Below are 10,742 nucleotides of genomic sequence, written 5' to 3' on the forward strand. Positions count from 1 at the left end.
CCTAAATGTTTGAAATTAATTGTTCAAGCTTGCAAGCGTCACTTACCCATTATCACTCTCGACTTGTGCTACACTTTTCCTTGTCAAATCTTGCGGTGAAGGTGCCCATTCATACGTGTTGACCTAGATGTCTTCTAACATAATTTCGGTCGTATTTGGTGATTTGTACATAAATACCCCACCGGATGAAGAATCAAGATATTGCTTCATAAAAGTATTACAACCCCGATAGAATGTGTTGATATACTCCTTCTTCGTCAAACCATGCGGTGGGCAAGCTCTTAGTAGCTTCTTGAATCGAACCCATGCATCATACAAACTCTCATTATGCTGTTGTGTGAACCCATTAATCTCCATTCGAAGTCAATCTACTTTTGACGGTGGAAAGAAATGATTGATAAACTCGTTTGTTAATTCTTGAAAAGACCTTATGGAATCGGATGGTAAACTTCGCATCCAAGCTTTTGCGTCTCCTTGAAGTGTGAACGCGAATGCCCTTAGCTTAAAAGCATCATCGGTGACGTTTTTGGTTTTGTAAATATCACAAAGATCATTAAAGTGTTGAATATATTTGAACGGATTCTCATCTATCAACCCATGAAGTATGTATCCTTGATCAACGTGAAAAAGTTACCCTCGATCTTTCAATTATCCGCTTCAATTGGTGGTTTTGTAATAGCCGATGCTATCATTGTTGGTGCAACTAATCTAGCGTTCCACATTGGTGTGTCATTTGGATCATTCAATAATTCTTGATTAACCGGAGGACCATTAGGATTGCCCTCTTCATCGTGGATCGGATTACCATTTAGATCCATCTCTTCTAAACAAAATGGCAAAGCTTTAAAATTCTTTCTTAATACCCTTTCTTCTCTACGATTATAAACCCCGTGCACATGTCTTTTCGGATCGGAGAATGGATGTGTAAACTCTTGATCCTTGTGAGACCTTGTTTTCATACACCAAAGGTACCTATCCTTCAATCACAACACAAACACAAGCTGTTTTCCAAACGAAAATAATAATATAAAATGCGAAAATAACTTCCGTAAGGGTAAACCCCTACGAAAAGATCGAACAATTAAAGTTTACACAAAATAACCAACTAGGCTAACAGCATTCCCCGGCAGTGCGATGCGTTCGTGCGATATACATCTTTTACCCTCTAAATTTATATTTGATTCAAACACTACAATCAAGCACACACAACTAACGAGCACTTAGAACCCAGTTATTATAGCACTTTAATGTAAGTATTCTTATCAAGTTCGTCCCAAGTGAAGCGGTGTAAGTCAGATATTTGAAACTATCAATTGTCCTAGGGGTTGTTTGATTGGGGGGTTTCGATTGATATCAACTAACAACTAAAACTTGCGCAATTAAACAAACCAAAATTTATCAATTAAACTAGTAGCAAGAAACAAGTAGTGAAATATTAAGAATTAAAACAAATTAACTAAGACGTGTTCACTTATCTAATCCTCTCTATGCTTGGCTTGCCCCGTTTTGCCTATTTTGCTATCTCATTAGTTGTTGAACTATTATATATTTAGCATCACTACTAAACCTCAAATAAAATGATACTCCACGAATGGACATAAACTTTATATCCTAAGATCGAGTTATGCATGATTTGGTCATTGAGATTGAGCTTGGGTTGAAATCACTTAAAACCCCCAACTATCAAAATCACTTAAGTTAATCGGCATTACTATGTTGACTAGAGGCCAATTGAAAACCAACCTAAATCAAGAACCCAATCACTTACAATTCCTAAGCTAGTTGTCTAGATCACCCAAGGTGTTAAAGCACATATTGATTCACTTCTCAAATCACTAAGAGAGCTACACAACATATGTAATCAAAGTCAAGCCTAAAACAAACTCATAGTGTCACGACCCGGAAAATTTTGACTAATTTTAAATCAAACTCTCAATATGATTTAGTATTTTTGACACAATAAGCAAAGTCTGTTATGTTACGTCTCAAAAATTTTGAACTGTTTCATATATTCATTTGACCTTCGACTGTTCCCGACGATTCACGAACAATTGTGTGTAAATAAATGTATGTATATGATAACTTGAAATACATTATTAAACTATTATATGATTTAGTTGTTATGTAAAATAACTTAAGACATAAGAAAACTTGCTATTAAAACGTAATTCATATATTTACACTATATTAAGGTTAGTCATGGATTATTACTATGTGCATGTTTACCCATGAGAATTTTATTTAGAAAAAATTAAAAGCCAATGGATTCCCTCCTTTGTTGTTTCATTCGAGCACCCCAAGCTCACATTCACCTCGGTCCATTTTCCTAATTAAATGATTCTTCTATCTAGCCTAGCATAAATAAAGGGAAATCATGGACATAATAATTCAAATCATGAATGCATACAAGTTGGTAGGTTTTTTTGTGGGTCATGTGCATTTTGTTCCCATCTCACACGTGAACTCTCCATAGTTCATGATAGAGATTATTATTATATATATATATGTGAATGAAAGAAACGTGCATATGCATTGTAGATAGGAAATAGATTATATATATATATATATATATATATATATATATATATATATATATATATATATATATATATATATATATATATATAATCTATTTCCTATCTACAATGCATATGCACGTTTCTTTCATTCACATATATTATTATATTATATCCTTTCCTAACTTTCTATATCTATATATATTATACATATACATACTAGCATTAGAGAGAGTTAATCAACCATCACCTCTATTTTCTCTCTTGTATATCACCACCCTACAACATCAATTGGGTCTTCTCTTCACCTTCGGACCACCCATCGAACTCCATTAAAAACACGGTCATCACCACTTTCATCACCTTAGACCACCAATTCAACACAATCGTCAAACCCAATTGGGTTTCTCTTTTACTTTTCCTGTTACGATCACAACACAGCCGCAAAACCTTAGAGAATTACTATCACATGTGTTTCCTGTTTTGGTCGAATAAGATCAAACACCACCGCCACCCTATAACTCTCACAAACACCATGACAACCACCAACAACTTGGTATTCTTTTCGTTTCTGTTTCCTTTTGAATTACAAACACGCCACCACCATGCCACCTTGAACCACCACCATTTCACATCTCTCTCACTTCACGTTTGTTTAAACTAATGAGAGAAAAAGACTGCACCTTTGCAACAACTATAAACCACCTGTATTACTACTCCCGTCATCGAAAATCACCACATCACCATTAAAACTCATCTAAACCGCCACCACTTGTGACCCATATGCTACAGTTAAACCACAATGATACATACATTTTTCTTTCTATTAAACAAGGAACCCATTTATCCTTCTACTCCTGATTCAGCCAGCCACAAAAACGAGACCAAAACCTAATTGTAACTGCTAGTCATTGCAATTGCTACGTTTTTATTTTATTTTATTTTATTTATTCCCATCGGGCTCCTGTTTGAACAACAAATTCCATAACCTGATTTTATTATTTTTCTATGTTGAACCTGTTAATGGCCGACAACTATAATATGGGGGACCTAGAACCACGGTTGTTTCCTTCAAGATTCACGTGCTAAAAGAATTCTATATTATTCAAACAAACAGAAACCCAATCCTTAATTTTTTTGTTGGGCCATCACTCTCCTGTTTCTAATTGGGCCGCAGAGTTAATTGTGTATATTGGGCCGATTAACTCTCTATACTTGTTGGGCCAAGACCCAATTCATACCCCCGGATTAAATCGAATTAGGAATGATGATGAAGTAATGAAGGGATGATTCTACGGTGATGATGAGAGATGATAATTACATGATTATGATGATATCATAATGGCGAGTTTAAGATGATGTATGATGATTATGTAAAAATGATGACTGGATAATTTTGTCAAGATAATAACGAGATGATTATGTTAGGATGTAAGGATGGAGATGATAAAATAGTTGGTACATGATAAATAATTAAATAGGCGAATTATTACAAGAAAAATGATAATCAGATCATTAGTTTAAGTTATTATCAGGTTAGCGGGACGTCGCGGGTTCAAACCCGGACTTGGGCATTTTTTTAGGACATCATCTTTGAGATTTGAGGTAGATATTTAATTTATTTACCTATCATTATTATTATTCTTATCATTATTATCATTATAGTTATTAAAATAAATGTTAGTATTATTAGTAAAATCATTATTTTTATAGATAATATTATTAGTAGTATTATTATCATTATCATTAATATTATTATTATTAATATTAATATTATTATTATTATTATGATTACTACTTTTATATTAACAATATTATTACAACAAATAAATATTTTCTGTATAAGAGTATATATATTACAACTACCATAATATTACATGTAATTATATATATTAAGATTATTTATATTAATATTTACATATAATAAATTATTGATTTTAAATATAATATTAAACTATATAAATTTAACTATTTTAAATATATATACAAATTAAATATATAAGATATATAATTTAAGATATAATATATGAATTTATTTGATTACAATTATATGTGTTAATAAATATATAAATGATATAGGTTTGTGAATCCGAGGCCAACCCTACACTTATTCATTATCGTCATATGTATTTTTACTACAAAATACAGTATGGTGAGTTTCATTTGCTCCCTTTTTAATTGCTTTTGCAATATATATTTTTGGGACTGAGAATACATGCACTGCTTTTATGTTTGACGAAATAGACACAAGTACTTAAAAATATATTCTACTTTGAGTTGTACCAGTAGCATACTTCCCTGTAGCTTGGTAACTACCATTTACATGCGGTATTGTAAACGCGAATCATGTTGATAGATCTATCGGGCCTGATAACCCCAATCGGACTGGACAACCAGTATTCAACAGTTGCACAGTACTTCGTTTCAGTGACTACACTTGGTACAATGTAGTGAGATTTCATAATAAAGGGAATATGCGACGTTGATTAAATGTTAAGTATGGTTACCAAGTGCTCAACCACTTAGAATATTTTTATTAAAGCGTTTATGTATATGAAATCTTGTGGTCTATTAATATATTGAAACGATTGTTATGATAAACCTATGAACTCACCAACCTTTTTGGTTGACACTTTTAAGCATGTTTATTCACAGGTATGAAAGAAATCTTCTGCTGTGCATTTGCTCATTTTAAAGATATTACCTGAAGTCATTCATGACATATTTAGATCAGTACCTCGCAATGGGACCAGATGTTGATGATTTTTTCCAGATGGATTAGGACGGGTCATCACAGGTGGTATCAGAGCGGTGGTCTTAGCGAACCAGGTCTTGCATTAGTGTGTCTAACTGATAGTTGTTTAGATGCATTAGTGGGTCTGGACTTCGATAGTGTCTGCATGTCAAAAGTTTTGCTTATCATTTCTTGTAAGAAATTACCTGCTTATCATTCTTAGTCTAGACACATTTTACTGCATTGACTGCATTAATAGTGTATAGACAAAAATTCATATCTTAGCGTATCTGCTACTGTAGACTTTGCCTGATAGTTTCCGTAGATTCCTCCGTAACTTATGGGATTTTAGTATTATATATGCATATGTAAATTATGTATTGCAGGGTACTAATCTACATCCTATAACCTATTTCTTATTGAAAATCCTTCATTTGATTGTACGATATGGATCCCTCAACCAGTTCGAATTCCTCAGATTTCGACAGTTATTCCGACACGGATATTCACCTAAGCTCCAGAAGCAGCGTCACTAGAATGAATCAACCAATCATCCATCCCCAATTTATCTGATGGGTTCGTGATCTACTTAAACATTGGAGACAAAAAGAAGGTGATCTTTTCCACCCACCGAATTTCCTTCTTGGTGAAGAACCTGAAGTACTTACTGGCGAACTTATCCGAAACACCATTTTCAGCCTTATTTCCATGGTAGCTCGTCAATATTATATTCTATCTAAAATTCTAAACCTTATTCATTCGCTCGTTCCTACCGCCAATCATTATGGAGTAATAGAAGAAGTCAACGAGCTTCGCGTTCGAATAATAGCTTTGGAAAATATGGTGCAAAACTTGCCAGCTTCAGCAACATCACCGGAACCAATTGTACCACCAACAACACAAGCCTCAACATCTCATTCTGTACCCCGAGTATAATCTTCGTTCTACGTATCGTTCTACATCATTGATCTTCGTTCGACATGATGGTTATGTAACATATAATGTTTTAGAGATTATGTACTCTAGTTCTAAACGTAAACCAAATGAGTTTAATATCATATTAACTCGTTAAATCCATGAATTACATCTGAAGAAAATATATACATATATATATATATTTTCATAAAGATTGTAATTAACAATTCTTTTGTACAAACTGTTAATGGTGAAAATATTTTAACGGGTAGGTAATACCCGAGGAATATTTAGATTTCACCTTAATAAGTTACATTGTACATTCGTCGAAGTTGATTCAACAGTCATTTACTATCCTACTTACATCCACAGATATACGAATTCGTTCACCACAAAATAACCCTTTTCATTCAATTTCATATTTGAATTTTGACTTACCAGAATCCAACAAGTGGCATAATGAAGAAAACATTTCACATAATAAAATTTGTTAGAATCAAATAAATTAACTATGAGAAATTTTGTTAAGAATCCACGCTAACTGTTCCTAGCTAACTGTTCCTAGCTAACTGTTAATTCCATATTATCTTTTATTTATCGCAATTTATTTATCGCAATTTATTTATCATATTTTATTTATCGCAATTTTAATTCTCGCAATTTTATTTATCGTCATTTAATTTCTGTAATTATTTTACCCACTTTAAATATCGAAACACGTATACAAGGTTTTGACATATCATATCGACACATCTATATATATTATTTGGAATCACCATAGACAGTCTATATGCAGTAATGATTGAGTTCTCTATACAGGGTTGAGGTTGATTCTATAATAATATATATACTTTGAGTTGTGATCGAGTCTGAGACATGTACACAGGTCACGATACGTATTAATTAATTCGAATATTATATATTAAGCTATATATGAATTATAGGACTGTTAATTGTGGACTATCAACTGTGGACTGCCGACATTGGACAATTAAAATGAATTAAAATATTGATTATAACATATGAAACTAAACAATTCTTCAAGTTTGCCACTTGATTTCATCTTAAACCTCATTGTATCTTGACGATTACAATCTGCGTTCAAACCTTTCATTATTCTTGGAAACACCTCAATCGGGAGGATGAATCAACCGCACTTCATCTATGAAAGGAAAGATTTATGCATATAGTTAGGCACCTGAAAACACTCAGAGCTTAAGTAAATGTTTAACACGTATATGTGCTAGCTCCTTTGGCGTTGTTATTACCGAAAATTACTTTGCAATTCCTTTTCAAATTAGCTAATTTTGTCACAGCTCCAGCAAGTCAACTTTGACTTTTCGTTCGAAATAGCCTTATTATAACCTCGATATATACGTTGTCATTTCATCATTGTTACCGAAGAACATTTTATATCCCACCACATTAGCAGTAAACTTACCAGCAACTTCATTGATCTTCGGCTTTCTGAAAAGTTATTATATTTATTGAAACCCTATCATCTACTCATCTGCATCTGATAACGAGAATTTCCGTACTAAATGTCAAAAATCAGAAATCAGTATTTTGAAATCTCGCAGCATGTCTACATCAACAGTTATAAGTATACATATAATCCTTATCTCTTAGAATTATGATCTTCCACTCTGAAATTTTGAAAAGCACCCAGTCTTCAAATCAATACTCCAAATTCTGAAAAAGCTGAATACAGCAGCAAAAACTGTACAAACTGAATACAGCAGCAAAAAAAAACTGTACAAGCTGAATACAGCAGCAAAAACTGTACTTGACCTTAACTTTCGAAGGTATAAAGATAAAGAATAGTATGTTGAAAAAGCTCAGGAAAGTTGGAACTGGAAAACGGATTGATCAAACCATGACGAAGACTGTGGACAAATCACAAAGAAGAAATCTACCTTCAAAGAATCCAAATGATTCAATACCTACTGAAGTCTTCAACGAATACGTTGCTCCTTACTCTAAACCCTTGGGGACAATAGTCTCCATCATCCTTTGATCTTAGATATTCAAAGATATTATCGTATCTTTCATTATATCCTCGATATTTCTGAATATATTTTCCTAACTAATCTTATCTGAAATCATTTATCTCTTTGAGCTATCAGTGTTAAATTATATGAGAAACTGTTAGTTTCTGTATTCTGCGAACCTTCGAATTTAAAATATGAATATTTTTGAGGTAGTGTTGGGAACTGATGCATGAGTTAGTATAATATAATGACACTTGATCAACGTGATTATATTACATTAAGTCATGCTGAGTTTCTAAATGGAACGTGATGATTCACAGATCATAATGTCATCATGTACCATGTTACACGACTCTTACGTTCTGTCTAATCTATAAACATATCAAGAACATATTTTTCTTGATAGTCCTATCTTTCCTTGAATTCTGGTAACTTGACAGGTCAAATTGTGCTATTACCGCTTCTTTCTTAGAACATTAATAATGTTCATTCTGAAACTTATATCTACGAATTTTGGACCATTACAAGAGATGCCAATTGCAAGAAGAAGAAACGAAGGGACAAAGCTCCGAAATAGAAATTGGAGTATAAATCGCAGCAAATAGGGGGGAGTATTAATTGAGAATGACAATGATTATAGAAAACAGAAGCAAGGACTTTGAAGTATAAGAGAAGATATAAAGCCCAATAACGACACATAAATTACAAACCGTGTATATCAATGTTTATAGCAACATAAAGACACGGGAGGATTAAAAGCACTATAACCCAAAGGGAAAAATAGAAATAAGCAGACTCCTCTGGTGGAAGTTGGAAAAGGAGAATGATGGTTGTGATAGTAAGAATGAGGACAAGGATCAGAACTGGATTAAGCATTTTCACAATCGTTTGAAAGTATGGATCGAAAAAAAAAAGAATTGGAGTGGTGAAAAAAATGGAACAAAAGAAGTTCATTTATAGAGAAGATGCCAGATAAAGCAATCGAGACAACGTCAAAAGTTAAGACAAACCTTATTTTCCAAAAAAAAAAAAATTCAACCATGACTAGTCAAAAGTTATGATGAAATTTGTCTTTCTCATTTCACTATTTAGTGATAGCTTCATTCGTACTCTTCGAGAAATATAATTGTCTTATTCATATTACTCAATAGTGATAAAACTCTATTTATCAACTCATATTCGTCATGAAAACATTTTTATTGTTAGCCATGACGATCGCATTCAAATTTCAGGACGAACTTTCTTTAACGGGTAGGTACTGTCACGACTCGGAAAATTTTGACTAATTTTAAATCAAACTCTCAATACGATTTAGTATTTTTGACACAATAAGCAAAGTCTGTTATGTTGCGTCTCAAAAATTTTGAACTGTTTCATATATTCATTTGACCTTCGACTGTTCCCGACGATTCACGAACAATTGTGTGTAAATAAATGTATGTATATGATAACTTGAAATACGTTATTAAACTATTATATGATTTAGTTGTTATGTAAAATAACTTACGACATAAGAAAACTTGCTATTAAAACGTAATTCATATATTTACACTATATTAAGGTTAGTCATAGATTATTACTATGTGCATGTTTACCCATGAGAATTTTATTTAGAAAAAATTAAAAGCCAATGGATTCCCTCCTTTGTTATTTCATTCGAGCACCCCAAGCTCACATTCACCTCGGTCCATTTTCCTAATTAAATTATTCTTCTATCTAGCCTAGCATAAATCAAGGGAAATCATGGACATAATAATTCAAATCATGAATACATACAAGTTAGTAGGTTTTTTTGTGGGTCATGTGCATTTTGTTCCCATCTCACACGTGAACTCTCCATAGTTCATGATAGAGATTATTATATATATATATATATATATATATATATATATATATATATATATATATATATATATATATATATATATATATATATATATATATATATATATAATCTCCATAGTTCATGATAGAGATTAGGACAGGATATATATATATATATATATATATATATATATATATATATATATATATATATATATATATATATATATATATATATATATATATATATATATATATATATATATATATATATATATATATATATATATATATAATATTTCCTATCTATAATGCATATGCACGTTTCTTTCATTCACATATATTATTATATTATATCCTTTCCTAACTTTCTATATCTATATATTTTATACATATACATATTAGCATTAGAGAGAGTTAATCAACCATCACCTCTCTTTTCTCTCTTGTATAGCACCACCCTACAACATCAACTGGGTCTTCTCTTCACCTTCGGACCACCCATCGAACTCCATTAAAAACACGGTCATCACCACTTTCATCACCTTAGACCACCAATTCAACACAATTGTCAAACCCAATTGGGTTGCTCTTTTACTTTTCCTGTTACGATCACAACACAGCCGCAAAACCTTAGAGAATTACTATCACATGTGTTTCCTGTTTTGGTTGAATAAGATCAAACACCACCGCCACCCTATAACTCTCACAAACACCATGACAACCACCAACAACTTGGTATTCTTTTCTTTTTGTTTCTGT

The 10,742-nt window shown here is 32.2% G+C and overlaps 1 non-coding gene across 1 annotated transcript; it reads left to right on the plus strand.

The window, feature by feature from the left end:
- The first annotated feature begins 259 nt into the window (after positions 1-259).
- LOC139851004 (small nucleolar RNA R71) lies at positions 260-366 on the plus strand. The gene has a single exon (XR_011760371.1). It is a non-coding gene; the product is annotated as a small nucleolar RNA R71 (small nucleolar RNA).
- The last annotated feature ends 10,376 nt before the right edge of the window (positions 367-10,742 follow it).

Source organism: Rutidosis leptorrhynchoides, chromosome 5, assembly GCF_046630445.1.
Source record: "Rutidosis leptorrhynchoides isolate AG116_Rl617_1_P2 chromosome 5, CSIRO_AGI_Rlap_v1, whole genome shotgun sequence".
In the NCBI taxonomy this organism is placed as follows: domain Eukaryota; kingdom Viridiplantae; phylum Streptophyta; class Magnoliopsida; order Asterales; family Asteraceae; genus Rutidosis; species Rutidosis leptorrhynchoides.